Source organism: Dunckerocampus dactyliophorus, chromosome 8, assembly GCF_027744805.1.
Source record: "Dunckerocampus dactyliophorus isolate RoL2022-P2 chromosome 8, RoL_Ddac_1.1, whole genome shotgun sequence".
Classification (NCBI taxonomy): Eukaryota; Metazoa; Chordata; class Actinopteri; order Syngnathiformes; family Syngnathidae; genus Dunckerocampus; species Dunckerocampus dactyliophorus.
In genome coordinates, this window is record NC_072826.1 from 16075339 (window position 1) to 16091245 (window position 15907).

The 15907-nt window shown below is 41.0% G+C and overlaps 1 protein-coding gene across 1 annotated transcript in view; it reads right to left on the minus strand.

Moving 5' to 3' along the window:
- Positions 1-15452, minus strand: part of slc16a1a (solute carrier family 16 member 1a) — a 36077-nt gene extending 20625 nt beyond the window's left edge. The window contains exons 1-2 of the mRNA XM_054784646.1: positions 15341-15452; positions 6590-6779 (exon numbers count right to left, since the gene is read on the minus strand). The gene's annotated coding sequence lies outside the window, so the exon portion shown is untranslated. The remainder of the gene's footprint in view (positions 1-6589; positions 6780-15340) is intronic.
- Positions 15453-15907: the final 455 nt, after the last annotated feature.

Consider the following 15907-nt stretch of genomic DNA (forward strand, 5'->3'; position numbering starts at 1 on the left):
AGTCTAGTTAGCATATTTTCAAATAGACCAGTAGAGCCATGCTATTCTTACACACTTACCCGAAATGTCATCACTTGTTATGAAAATGAAGGTCGCCTATTTTATTGTTATGTTTTTCAGTAGGTAACTTTTTTTACACACGTGACAACAAAGAATGTTAAAAAACGAGATGCCTCTGCCATTGTTTTCAAGTTCACCTTTTTTCTTTTGTGCCTCATTATGCAGACTGTGACAGCCACAAAATAAAAATAAAGGAGGATAACTACCATAAATGATAGCAGGAGCCTGGCACATTACTGTGGAGAATATTTATGCACTGTGATTCAAGCATGTCCTGCTGACGGTCTACACTGTCTGCAATCATAAATCCCATAGATATACGACCCTACAATGCACCTTTGCATCTTATCTGCGCTCTGCTCATTTTCCGCTTGAGGAAGTTGGGAAAATTGACTCGGAATTGCTCAATGCAAACTAGCTGTTATTTCCACTCATGCGCTCGGACGAAGAGGCGTTGCACACGTACCTTTTTCAATCATGCCTCCATCCCATAACGTCAGACACCCTGAGTGTCCATACTGCAAATAAAACCCATCAACAGTCACGCTGTGCTTTAAAGAGGAATTTAAGGTGCTGCTTGTGTCCCCGATGAGACATATAAAAAATGCTCTTCATGCTTGAGTACGATAATAACGGATTATGCAGCCAAAGTGCCACCTTGGTGTAGTTTGAAAGCCAATTTGTTGTGGTTGGAGCTGGCGAGGATGACACACTTATTTAAGCTTGTCCTTCTCTTGTACGGATGCTAATACGACACAACCAGTTTGTGAGGTTTGATGTCTTCAAACAGCCCACTCCTGGTCTCATAATGGAGCCAATGGGAGCCAAGCAGTGGCCGACGGTGCATTTTGTACCTGGGCCTTCAGTGGGCCGGCCAGAATTCACCAGATACTGTGAGAGCCAGTGTCAAAAAACAAAACTATAATGATAGTAAATCTGTGCCATAGCGAGTTTCGAACACAGCCTACCGCTGTGGCCAAAAGTTTTGAGAATGAAATGAGTATTGGTTTTCACAAAATTTGCTGCTACAGTGTTTAGATCTTTTTGTCAGATGCTACTATCTTACTGCGTTGTTCCCCAAGCCACTTAGTTATCACATTTGGCTTTAGAAAAGGCAATGTTTGGCACTAAACTGTTCTTGGATGGTTTGGAGAAGTTGCTTTCGGAGGTTGTTTTGGTACCATTCTTTATTCATGGCTGTGTTCTTAGGCAAAATTCGAGAGTGAGCCAACTCCCTTAGCTGAGAAGCAACCCCACACATGCATGATTTCAGGATGCTTTACTGTTGGCATGACACAGGACTGATGGTAGCGCTCACCTTTTCTTCTCTGGACAAGACTTTTCTGGATGCGCCAAACAATCAGAAAGGGGATTGATCAGAGAAAATGGTTTTACCCCTCTCTTCAGTACATTTGGCTTCTTTGTGCCCTTCATGACATCAGGCCATCTTCCAAAAGTCTTCGCCTCACTGTGCGAGCAAACATACTCATCCTTGCCTGCTACCATTCCAGACCAAGCGCAGCACTGGTGGTGCCCCGATCCCGCAGTGGCTTCTTGGGCGCCCTAAAGCCTTCATCACTATTGAACCTGCCTGTTAAGCCCTCTTTGTGCTAAGCAATGATGGCTGCACATGTTTCCTTGCAGGTAACCATGGTTAACAGAGGAAAAACCCTTCAAACACAACCCCTCTTTTAAAGCTTCCAGTTATTCTCACTGAGTCAGGATGACAGAGTCATCTCCAGCCTTTGTCCTTGTCAACACTCGCATCTATGTTAACCAGAGAATCACTAACATGTTAGCTGGTCCTTTTGTGGCAGGGCTAAAATGCAGCAGAAATGTTCATTTTCATAACAAAGAGGGACTTTGCATTTAATTGCCGTTCAACTTAACACAACATTGTGGAGTATATGCAAATTGCCACTGTAAAAACTGAGGCAGGAGACTTTGTGAAAATTAATATTTGTGTCATTCTAGATAGTCACCAATACGCCTGACTTACATTATTGCTAGTAACGTTGAGTCAGTGACTAATGTCCACTGGTGATTGCCAAAAAACACACTACAAAATGAAAATAATAGACCATTGGGAATAAATTAATATAATTGAATGGAACATTAATGGAATGCTACAATTTAACTTTAAATTGTAGATCACTGATTCTGATGTCATCAGCGAGGACCTCACCTAGTCTCACAACACCCAACAAATTATGAAGAAGTCCCAAAGGAGACTGTACTTCCTGAGAAGACTGAGGAAATTTGGCATGTCCACCAAAATCCTGAGTTGCTTCTACAGATGCACCATCGAAAGTGTCCTTACCGCCTCCATCACTGTTTGGTACGGTAACTGTACAACACGTGATAGGAAGGCACTCCAGCGGGTGATCAAGACCTCACAGAACATTGTTGGGGCAGCCCTCCCCTCACTGCAAGACATTTATAAAACTAGAGTCCTACGAAGAACACACAACCTCATCAAGGACAGCACACATCCACAACACTCGTTATTCACACTCCTACCGTCAAGCAGATACTACAGGAGTTTGAAGTCCAGGACCACAAGGCTGGCGAACAGCTTTTACCCACAGGCCATCAGGCTTCTCAACGAAGCACTCACACACACACACACACACACTCATAGCACTATATATTTATTTATTTGTATTAATGTTTCTTCTGTTGTTGCTTAATTTATTGGTATTTATGTTTCTGATGTTCTTATTCATTTTCTTGTTTCTTGTTTTTGGGAGAATGAACAGAACAAGAATTTCATTACATAGCAGAACTACCTGTTTTACTGTGCATATGACAATAAAACTCTTGAATCTTGAATCTGATAATGTTTAGGCCAGCAAAAAAGGCCTTGACTGCACACCACTCGAGCCAAGCATCCACAAATGCATCCGCTCGTGGACAATCATTATATTTGTGTTACTGTATTAACCCGTAAATTAGATTTTTTTTTTAATGTATTTTTTGTAGGATTTCCTTGATTTTTGGACAATCGGAGATCGGTCGGACATGCGAAACCGGTCTTAACCACAGATCTGCTGCATGGGTAAACAGCAGTCACTTGGAGCACGGCCATGTTGTCAGCCTGCCAGTATTACACAGTAAAAGAAAAAAGCAAAGGATCAACGCCGAGGAGGAAAATATTCTCTTCTCTTCATCGTGTATCAACTATTGTGGCGAGTGACATAGATGTTCGCTTTTGCATTTTTGCATTAGTGTAGTCGCTAGATTGGATTTCTTTATCCTGCTGTTTGTTGATATAGAAAGGATTGAAGGTCAGCGTATGAATCTTATTCCTGAATGAAACAATCCCCTTTAAAGTGTTTCCAAGAGAAAAAAAACCCCGCTAATCCTTAATATCACAAATGTGTATAATCCCCTCTTTTCTCCTTTTTAAATTTGTTTTTTTACGTTGACCTTTTGCATTGCAAGTTGCGTCAAATCCAATTCCGAGGCCCGCCTCATCGAGCTGATCTCTGCAAGCTGTGAAAAGCTGCAGTCATCATCCAGCACTGGCACTGGAGAGCCGGGTCCTGACATTTAAATAAAAGATGATACAATCCAAAAGAAATGCTGCTCTCACTACAAAAATCTGATAACACAGAATAGCTTTTACCCGATTTCATAAGGAGGTCCTCACTAGAAGGAAGAATTATTTTTATCTCCTGCGCTACACTGCCAGGCAGTTAAATATTCATGGCAGTCCTTTGGCCATATTTACATACAACGTATTCTCTGTGTCCCCCGATTGAGGGCGACCTTTGGCTTTGCAGCATTGATTGACAAACTTCTCCTTTAACTGTGCACTGATAGTGTGTACTTGGTAATGACGCAAGGTGGGTTCCCTTTTGCATTCAAACATATTGAATGTTGTCATGTTGGGCCATCGTCAAGAAACAGAAAGCAATAAATATTTCATCCCTGCTGCGCTCTGCACCATTCCTGCCTGCATACAGATGTTCGCTGCATTAAAACGCTGTTTGGCACCACAATGTTTCTTGTTTAAGGTGTTCAGGTGGTGTAATTACGCACTTTGTCTCAGAAGTACCTCTGTTTATTATCGACCCGCGGTAGAGAAATGAATACGCACGCTTGGCCTTAGATATTTTAGGAAAGTGTGCTTTGTCTGATACTACTGAGCGCAAAACAACACAAGCAAGGCGTTCATATTTCAGAGTTAGCACAAGCAAGTGTGTAAATGTGATTACTCTTAAGAAGCACTTCACATCTTCACATTTTCTTCCAGGAACTTGATTTGCTTTAATGCATTTTTCAAAGAGTTTGATCCAACATAAGGACCCGCTCTCAAAAAAGGCGCATTTGCAGAGCTGACATTTTTGGATTTGTGTTGCTAGGCAACTTCAGGTAAAAAAAAAATGTTGAAGGCTTTGCACTGTTCTGAGTTCCGTATTGAAACCAGTTTACCTCATAAACTTCACAGGAGAAAAAGTGTTTAGTTTTAGGAGTCTGGAAAGTTTCCCAAATATACACTTTATGGACAAAAGTGTTGGGACTCTATTTTCCTCACATGTACAAGGAGTGAAAAAGTGGAGATAATATGGCATTGGTGGATCCCAAGCAGAGACTGACAATGAATTTAGTGAACAAGTTTTCATAACAAAAAGGCTCATGACAGGTGGACTGCTTTGCAGCTTAAACAGCTTTCACTCTTCTGGGAAGACTTTCTCGAAGATTTTTGACTGTGTCTTTTTGTCCATTGGTGAGGTCAGAGGTGACTGATATTGGACCTGAGACCTTACTTGCTGGGTTATCATCTTCATTTCCAGTCACGTTCTTGATGGGCCTTGCCCCAAGACGAATTAACGGTACCCTATTCTGCAAAAGTGACTTTTTTATTGACGTTCTAACAGTAATATGTGTCCCTAGAGCCTGTTTATGAGCGCCTAACATGAGAAAAATCTATCATCTCCCTCATTCCCCATGCCTCATCTCTCCACTTTTGAGAGAAGAAGCGCTCAAAAGGTTTCTTTTGAAGTTGTGGCTTTTCATGACGTCATGAAGGAACCCCCCCCCCCCCCCCCCCCCCCCCAACATCTAGACGAGCCCACTTCATGGACAATATTTTTGTAACATTTTTGTACATTTTGAAAAATAAAAACAAACTCTGCCAACTAGCCATCAGTCAGCCACAGACGTGAAAGCTGTAAGTTTGATAATTTTGTTTTTCTTCAGCAAATAGTCTAACTCATGGCTGGTGAGGCACAGACTCTTTTGGAATGTTTTTTAAAAATTGCATATATATACATAAAACACAAACTGGCAGGCGGCCTGATCGAACTCAGTGTGTGGTGTGTAAGCATGGTCGCGGCAGCCTCAGGATCAGGAAATTAGCACATTCAGCTCTTTTAACTTAAGAAAATGTTAAAAACCATTCGACTACAGAAAATACATTTAGAACACAGTTCAATGGACGAATATTAATATTTGTTTTATTTTATCATGTTATGTTTCTTTTATTTTTCATCATGATGTTGCTGTTAAAATGCGAGTGTAGCACTGTAGCTCACATACTGTAGCTATGATAGTGTTGCTAACTGTGTGTCCTGTTCCACTCCTTAATGTTACGTTGTTGTATGAAATATATGGCATTTATTATGTTGGGCAAGCGCAGAGCTAAAGGAACTGTTTGCACCCGGCTGCCTAGAGGGCACCAACTTTCGAACTTGCTTAGAATATTAAATCCTGCCTTCTTCCTGCCCCGAGCACCTAAGCCACACATCACATAACACACATGCATGTGCATTAGCTATGTTTGTTCTCAGCTAATGATAGTGATTCAGAAAACTTTAGCTATCATTGAAAGTACAGTCGTCCCTCGTTTACTGCGGTTAATTGGTTGCAGACTGGACCGTGATAAATGCATTTTTGCAAAGTAGGATTCAATATTAATAAATGGAATATTTTTATAATTAGAGCATATAAAATCTGTTTATGACCTTCTAAATATTATTTTTTTACCATTATTAGAGCCTTGTAGACATGAAATAACACCCCTATAGTCACCTTTACACTTGTATTACCTACCGTAATTTCGATGTATAAACTTTGACCCTTGTAGCTTATACAGCGGTGCGGTTAATTTATGGCTAAGTGCTAACCATAACTACTACTAATTATTTAAATACTGTGCCGCTCGCAAGTCTGTGAGGAAACGGTAGCTCTTTCTTTGGTAGGGGCCAATCATGAGTTATCAGTGCACTTCCGATGCACAAAAAAACAACTTCTTTAAAGTTTGCCAATAATGCATTGTGTCTGGACAACGCATTCATTGGTGCCTGCCGGGGGGCTGCTGTGACGTCAGCCTCCCTCTGGGCTCTACCTTCCTCTGGCTCCCTCTGGTGGACAGAGGCAGCATTGCAGTGCCATCCATTTTCTATATCGCTTGTCCTCCAATTAAATGCTTGGCTCAGGCGAAATGTATTATGGGAAAACTTTTTTTTGTATTTTTTCATGATGAACTCATATTGGTACATGTTTGTATATTTATTAAGTATACCTTTTATTAAGTCGATCACATGGCTTAAAAAAATCCAATCCGGCTTTGGCACCAGACGCTACAGCGATGGCAGCAAGGACGCCGGCCTGTCTTTGCTTGTACCGTGCTGGGGGGCTTGCAAGTCCGGCGACCCTCCGCCGATTCTCCCTCCACCCACCCCGCACTCTTCAGAACTGTGGAAGACGCTCTGCTGTAGACAAGCGTGGACAAACACAACTCATTAACTTTAAAGCGACAGACACACAAAACGGTGTATTAATGGTAGGGCTTACAAAAAGCACTTTTAAACAGTCTAAATTCCAGCATCAAGGCAAAATTTTGGACAACACACTTCCAATAAACTATTGTGGCACCTCTGACACTTAAAATTGGTGAAAAATATTACAATATGGAACATTTAAAATTGAGGCATCTAACCTAAACTCTGATGGAGTTAGTTGATTAAGTTAGTCGATTAAGAGGTGCGTGGCAAGGTTTTTACTCATACAGTATAGCTGCGTTGACCCACACGGTTTGTACCAAAGCAGTAGAGGAGATAAGCATGTTCTCCTTTCTGACATGGTGTTCCCTGGAGGCCCCTGAGGCTTGATGAGCTATGGCAGCAGCTCCTATGGAGCAACGTGGCCCCTTGCAGTGAAGCTTCCTCTAATCCAACACTCTAGAGGAAGAAGCTGTGTAGAATGACAGACTTCTTTAAGAGGTGAGATTTGTTGTTGTTTTTTTTACCCCACATCCTTCATGCTATTCGCAGTCGTCCCATGAATTTTGCATGGCTTCCTAGCTGGCCATCAGTGGCCCTTTAATAAAATCACTGCATAATGGTGAGGTAAATTACAACGTAATTGTGGTGGCAGCAATTAATTATTTATCAGCCTGCTTTCCTGATAAAGCTTTCGACGGTGAAGTGTATAACATTAGCATTCTGCGAGTAAGTCATGAAGGATTGCATGTACGTCTCATGCAAATTAAATTTAATAACAAGCTCCTTCTTGTAGCTGGAGCATTGTTTATTGAACTTAACAAAATGGCAGCTTTATTGAAAAAAAAATGATGCATATGTTGTGCATGCTAACACACTGATGATAGGAGGAAAATTACATTGACTGCGGAGGAAACCAACATCACTGTGCTGTAGCTTTGCAGCGGGGTTCATATACTGTATGTAACACATTAGTTGGGAACTGACACTTGGATAGACTACATCCCAGAAAAAATGACTGTACTCTCTTTTATTGTCTGTTATAGACTGAGCTCAGTTATTTTCTGTTGTGTTAACATGTCTAATGTGGGTTTTTTTCTGTATGAAAGGCACAGGTGGGATCTCTGTGAGGCTGTGGTGGTTTTAGGTGCCTCGTCAGTGCCTGCAGAGCTCATTACATTCATCCTTTGAACATGTTGCATTGAAGCCTATATTTGCCTTTTTCTGCGACTTAATAAGAAGCATTCAACAACTTATGAGGAATTTCATATCATCTACTGAGAATCCGCTGGCTTAATTAAAAGGTCAGCTGGATGTTTGTGCTGATGCAATGCACACATATTGTCTTGCAACTGCAATTGATGCCGACTTGAATAGACTAGTTTGTCTGTGTTTGTGTATGTGTGTGTGATTGAAGTACAGTAAACAAGTGTGCATCAAGAATGGCTTTGTGTGATCAGGATGAGTACACAGAGTAGTGGTTAATTGACTGCACCAACAAATGGGCCCACACAGCTTGTTGAATGTTAATACTGTTTACTATGGAGGCCCTCTGGATTGGCTTTGTGTGTGTCTATGGGAGTTGGCAAACTAACATTATCAGCATAATGCAATTGAAAGTGAATGCTTGGAACTTTGCCATTAAACTTGCAGTGACATCAAAAAACAGTACTGCAAACTTATGTGAATAAAATTATAAACCAAAAAACATTCCAGTGGAAAGTTTGAACGGTCCTGCCTGTTGCTTACCTGTGACCAGGGGCGGACTGGCCATAGGGAGTAGTTTTTCTTGGTGGGCCGATTGACGGCCGTTTATTTATTTATTTATTGCTGCACCTTCCCTTGATGACTACGGTAACTAAATCTGCCAGCTGCAGACACAACACAACCGAGAGGACAAACTGGCACAGTTAGAGCCGGCCCGCCCTACACGCGGAACAAGTGCACTCACGATCCATGAGACGGAGGGGCCCATTTTGTGCAAGGGTTCTATATGCGGAAAGGATGTGCATCGCTGCCGTGACACACACATACTGCGTCAAGAGAATAAAACAACAGAATTCACCCATTCCCCAATCAGTCTTTGTTGGTGTAATTGTACATGCTGCTCCATTTCAAGACAGAGGATTCGGTTTCGATCCCAACCCTGGACAGTTTTTTTTATATATAAACAAGAAGAGGCTCGTAGTGGGGGCATGGGGCCACTCTGAACCAAAAAGTTCAGGGCTGAATTTTTGTCACAGTCCACCTCAGCGTCTGGCCCAGCGTTGAGGTTGCTAGCATGTTATATGCATGGTATGGTGCATAAATTTCAACTTTTGGCGTCAGTTGCGTCATTGTCACCAAACACATGAATATATAGGGCTTTTCTCCACTATTGAGACCTATCCAGTGATATGACATGTGGTTCTTCACACTGTATGGTGTATGGCGGGTTCTTAATGAGGTGGCCCATTATAGCTTTGTTCATCAATTACGTTGCTATGTTTACACAGAATCTTAAACACTAAAGCATATTTCTCACCATCGAGACCTATATGCTGACATAATGTGTGGGGGTTCTTAGCACGGTTTGTCCTGTAGCAATTGTGGCAGAATAAGTTGTAAGAAAAGTAAATAAGTATGAGGAATAATAGGATGAGATGGTGCGCTTGGCAGTGCAGGCGCATAATAAGGTCCCACTCGGCACCAGAATTATATAATATTCGAATCTGAATTATATAAATTTGACAGACTTTATATTCTGTCTGAAACAAGATGGCAGAGGCTGCAAAAACCTAAACCTTTTGTTATTTTTGTGTACGCTTTCTTTTTAATGTAACGTATCATTACTTCTACCAGGTGAGATGACAAATTACGTTTTGGTCTTTTTTTGTTGGCTAGTCCTGCGATTTTCAAATTGTGAAGCACAGCAGCTTGAGAAAAATAAAGAAAAACTTTAAAAAAAAAAACATCCATCCATTTTCCATACAGCTTGTCCTCACTAGGATCATGGATATGCTGGAGCCTATCCCAGCTGTTTTTGGGCGAGAGGCGGGGTACACCTTGGACTGGTCGCCAGCCAATCATGGGGCACATATAGACAAACAACTACAGTCAAACCTGTCTATAGCGGCCACTAAAGGGAAACGGCAAAAGTGGCCACTACAGACAGGTGGCCGTTATAGACAGGTTGGCAGCCATTTTGAATTTGTGCGCGCACATATTAACATGTCTGTGATTAGAAGCTTGTTGTGTTTGCAGATACATATAATTATACTGTTACATGTTGACCAGTAGAGGGCACTGTGGGATTGCGGATAAAATTTGTAAAGAACTACTAGGTTAATAAACCGCTGTTAATAAAGTGATTAAAGTGCATCGGCATTACAGTCTTACAACATTGCAACAAGGGACATTACAATATTGACCAGTGCACATTGTCTCACACCAGGAAATAAATGGTGTCACTGTCTGCAACAAGCTCCAAAGAAGACGGCTTTTTTTATGTGGAACAACTGACAGTTTGTGTGGATCTTGTGAATGATTGTGACTGAGCTAGGACTCAGTAATTAAAGTCTACACACGACGTATTCATTGCTTAAAAAAACGAAACTTTTTCTTCTGCTTCTGCTTGAGTCGGCATTTTGGCCGCTATATGCGGTCAGATATTGACCAAGGGATACGAAATGGGTGGCCGCTGGCCGCGTTAGACAGGTGACCACTATACACAGGGTCTATAACACGCAAATTTTCTGCGGGGGATTTTTCAGTGGCCGCTATAGGCAGGTGGCCGTTATATACAGGTGGCCGCTAAGACAGGTTTGACTGTATTCACACTGACATTCACACCTATGGATAATTTAGCGTAGCATGTATATTTTCAGAACACTGGAGGTTAGGGATGCCGTCAACCTGAAGAAGGAGTGCTATCGCGCATGGATGGCGGCTTCGGTGGTGGTCGAGGCAAGAACACGGCTGTGGGAGGAGTTTGGTGAGACCATGGAGCATGATTTTTTCAGTCGGCCTCGAAGACTTTCTGGTAAACCATTTAACGCATCAGTAAAAGGAAGCAGTGCCCGGTCCACAGTGTCTACGGTAGCGACGCGGGCCCGCTGACCTCGACTAAGGATATAGTCAGGCGGTGGAAGGAATACTTTGAGGCTAAGCTAAATTAAGCAATGTTAAAGGCTATGCACAGTGATGAATTAGCAGTAAGGAATGTCCCCAAACATTTTATGTTGTCTAAGGGGAAGCTCACTGTCCCACATTTTGAAAACCCCTATGTTAGTTAGCTAGCAGGATTACCCTAAAACTGCATTGTATGAGTCACTGTGGTGTAATTCAGGGGTCCTCAAGTGGTCTCAACGTCTGACCCACATTTTTCCATTAAATCGCGAATCACTTCTCTCGTCATCAAATCAAACACTTTCTTGTTTTAAAAATACCCTAACAAAATCATGTAATGTAATTATTAAACATAAAGTTCATTGCAGAGCCATTATGAACTAAGGAGGAACATGATGAAAATAATGAAAGTCAAATTAAATATAAAAATTGCATGAGATATTTCACTTATACTATTTGTACATTGAATATAAAAAAGACAAGTTAGACGTCAGCTTTATATTAAATATTTTTTGACTAGCTGTCCCACCCAGAATACAGGTACATGTCAGTAGATAATCATAAAATTAATAAGAAATTAAGAAATGCATTTTTGAAATATATCACTCTGTGTAGTGAATCTGTAGAAAAGTATCACTTTTTGAAGCCGAATGCTGCAGGACTGCCCTGTGCATGGGAGTTTGCCCAACTGGTTCACATGTGCTTTGTGGATGTGGAAAAGGATTTTGATGTCGTCCCACACGGTGCCGAGCCTATTCACAGTGAACATTGGCCTTTGCCAAGGCTGCCCTTTGTTTTTATGGACAGAATTTGTAAGCACAGCCAAGGCATTGAGCGTGTCCAGATTGGAGACTTTCTCATCTCTGCTATTTGGTCCTGATGGCCATCAGCCTTCAGGTGATCACTGGTGTAAATGGTACACTCCATGATGGAATCAGAGCCACATTCCCACTTTTGTCAACATATCTGCACTCTGCCGATGTTGGTTTGTCAGAATGAAATTACAATTCGTTAATAATGTAATATATGTGTAGTGTCCAGAAAACATGATTCTGATGCACTGTCAGTTATTACCAAACCCAAACTGGGCGACCTGCCATAGTCAATTTCATGTGCAGCTTTATCAATTTGATCCTGGCTGTTTTTAACAGTCTGGAGCACAGGCACATGTGAAGAGGCCTGTGTGAGTGAGATACAGCATGGTCCGACTAAACACTGCCGCCTGCTTCTGGTGAGATTAAAAGACACTCTGGCCCGTGATAGCATCGGATGCAATTTATTGGATGTCCGGGGTTGTCAGTTCACACTCTGTGAACGTCCAAAGTTACAGAAGACACCTCGGGATCTGTCGGCTGGCCCCAGGGTTAAAAAGCAACACACATTATTGGGCTTCTGCATTTGCTTATCTGCAGAAATTCACAGGCATGTAAATAACAGCTATGCAGGGTTTAGTGTACTGTGGGCAATCATGCACAGTGGCTACAGAGGTCTGTATATCAATTATGTGCTGTAAGCCTGGCACCTTTCCATGCTACAATCTACATTTTTCAACACAGTCAACATTGTCTGAGTCTCCCATTTAGCAGCAGGAGTGTCCGCAGACACAGATTTGTTGAGGAAATGAGTCGTTAAAATCAGAAAAATGACGGTGTTAACTACATTAGGCAGGGCAACTTATCAAGTAATCTCCTGATAGGGCGTCCGAGCGGCGTGATGGATTGTGCGCTGCTTCTGTGCACTGGGAAAGTATTCCTGCAATTATGTGTTGCCAGGAAATAATACATATTCCTAGGTGTTATGTGTCCCCAAAGTTATACTTTTCTGCATGTATTCGCTGTAGGAACAAAGCATATTCACGGATCTAATATATACATAACATGAGATGTTTTTTTTTTACTGCTAACAATGCCTAAGACAAATGTTGACTATTGAATGACTTGAGGTCATGTACTGACTCATTGCCTTACACATCCACTGTCATAGATTTTTGTCCAATTAATTAATTTAATTAGACATCACTCTGTGGTGAGTTAGTCATGACATGTAGAGTTGTTGAATCTTTTATTGGTTTTCTAATTACAGTACAGTTGTCCCTTGCAATATCGGGGTTCGATTATCACTCCTTTGCTATATTGCGATTATTCACAAATTAATTAATTTATAAATGATCTCTGTTTAGTGGGAGACTATGGTTTATTATTAGTGGGAGACTATGGTTTATTATCAGTCAAAACATGTTGAAATAGAAGTGATATGTGGTATTCTCGTCACTAGGTGGGAGTAATGACGCAAAACATTGAGACATTGCCTTACATTATTGGGACGTTGCAATCCCTGTATGTAAGCAACGGTCAAATCAGATACTGCGCGTGTGCGCTCGGTTCGGAGAGTCAGTGGGGACAAAATTTAGTAACATACCTATGCATTACATTACCTTAACAGTGCATGAAGTCATGAAATCAAACGTGGCATGTACGACATGATAGAGTGAAAAAAAAAATGTCATCCTCCAATTCCGTGCGGAAGTGGTAAGTTTTTGGTTTCTTAAGTTTACAAGAAATAAATTAGAGGCTAACTAGTTAGCACGCAAGCTTGTTAGCTCACTAGCTCGGTAACTAGTCTCTGCAGCATAAGAGTTGCGGTGTAAACAATAGAGGTGTCACGAGAAACCCAACCCATGGCACGAGAAGAAGCACGAGATTGGGTCCACGAGAACGAGACAAGACAAGATTTTAACATACATTTTAGTACAATGTACAATGACAAAATGACTGGACAAACAAACTTTTTATTTAACCGAGTCACAAAACAATGCAAGTGCTTTTTGAAATGTTTATTGTCCCATAAATTGACGCTCAAAGATATTATTGTCAACATTTTTTTAGACAAAATAAACCACTGTTATGATAATATACTTTATAATAATAATAATAATAATAGTAATAATGTTCACAGTTTTTCTCTTATCTACTTGTCTTTGTCTATTTATGTCAGGGCTGTCCAGCTGTCCTTTGATATTCACTTTAAAAACAATTTATAATAAACAAATACATAAATTGAAAGACAAATCTTTCTGTTTTTCTTAGTTATTAGTATCAACATTTTAGCTTTTTGTAGTTAAAGTATGCCTTTTTGCTCTATTTTTCCACTTTTGCTGGGTTTTTGTTGATTTTATTTCTGCAGTGAGCCACGTTCCACAGATGACCCCTGCGCCACAATTTGTCGCAACACAGCTCGTCTCCAAACGAGAAATCTCGACACGACTGATTTAAACTATATAACAGGTTAATATAATTAGCTACTGCAGTAATAAGCCAGTACACCAGTAGTCCAGGTGTGCTCCTGGGGATGAGATGGAGAATTGCAGCACAACAATCATAATATGATACTCAATAGATTGTTTTTTTGAGTAGATATGTTAAATCTGCAAATAATTTTTGCTTTTGAATATTTTGTTAATTTCATCAGTTTTAATTTTAAAGTTTAAAACAATAACATTATTTTTAACCTAAATGCCTTCATTTGATAACACTTAAAAACACACCTTAAAATATAAATATATATATATATACACACACACACACACACACACACACACACACATATATATATATGATGGAGGATTGAACCAACAACCTTCAGGTTGGGAGACGACCACTCTGCCACTCTACCACCTGAGCCGTGCCACCCCCAACAGAAAAAACATAAAGACTGATCACTTAACAAAAAGTAATGCGGCAGTAAATGAGTCCAGAGTGCTCCTGCTGGGGAGGTGTAAAACTGCAGCAAAAAAGTGCATTTGAGGTGACTGCATTGTCGTGACTAATAAAGCATTTTCATTCTGATTAAATTCATTCTTTGTTGTACAGTGTGTTTGATGTTAAATGGATGGTTTTAAAATTGTGTCCAGGAGACAAATCAAAGTGTGCTCCCTGTCTATTTGTCTTTCCCTGAGATTAGATCTTTCTTTTGAAGAGAAATGAAATTTCAGCTCCACTAGAAGCAGACATAGTTAAAGATTGGACCCGAGGGGGTGTGTGTGTGCGTGCGTGCGCGCGCGTGTGTGTGTGTTAAGTGTAAAAAAAAAAAAAAAAAAAAATTAAATAGTATAGAGAAGCTCATCATGGTGTGTGTGTGTGTGTGAGTCGACTATTTATGCGAGTGTGGTGGTACTTAAACGCCACATTAGGTGTATTAATTTAATGTGACTCGTGGTTCCTTAGAATGCATTCACCATCCTGCTAAGTGAATTAGCATGGCTGATTGTGGATGTAATTGCTCATTAGCATGACCCAGCAGTCCTGCAGTGCCGTGGGCGCACCGCCGCACCTCTCGCTGAGGGTTTGAAAGTCTAACGCCTCCTTGCCTCATGATGTAACACATAAGAGGAATATTAGGTCCACACCTCACACACAGACAGAATAGTATTTAATTTTGCAGCTCACGAGGTTAAGGGGATCGTTTTTCTTTTGATGATGTGGCCGGCAAATCGATTTTTCTTCATGCACGCGCCATTTCCCCTCGCCATGCCTCGCAGACGACAACAACATCACGAGAGACGCACAAACAACCCTCATAGGCCTTGACCCTGTGAATTCATATATAGAAAAAGAAGCCAAAAGCTTAGTTGAAAGAAAGGGAGTGCTTTTCTTTTTCTTAAATCAAAATCCAATACACTTCCCTGACAGGTTCTCCACCATCTTCCCTCTTTTCTTCTCTCTGCACTCTGCTGTGGCAACACTGATTCCCTGGACTTCCAGTGAGGTTATTTACCTTTTGGGCTGGCAAGCTGATTCAGAGGTCCTTGAAGGCAACACGGGAGAAACAGGTGGATGAGTAAAGAAAGAAAGGAACAACAACACATTCTTAAAAAGCACAACCTGCAGAAAAGTCTTGCTGTGAGCAACAAATGTTCCATTATTATGTTTTTTATTGCAAACCAGGACAATCTCATACATGACTGGCTGGATATGGGTCTTGTTGCAGGGAATGCCATTTTTAATGCAGCGAGG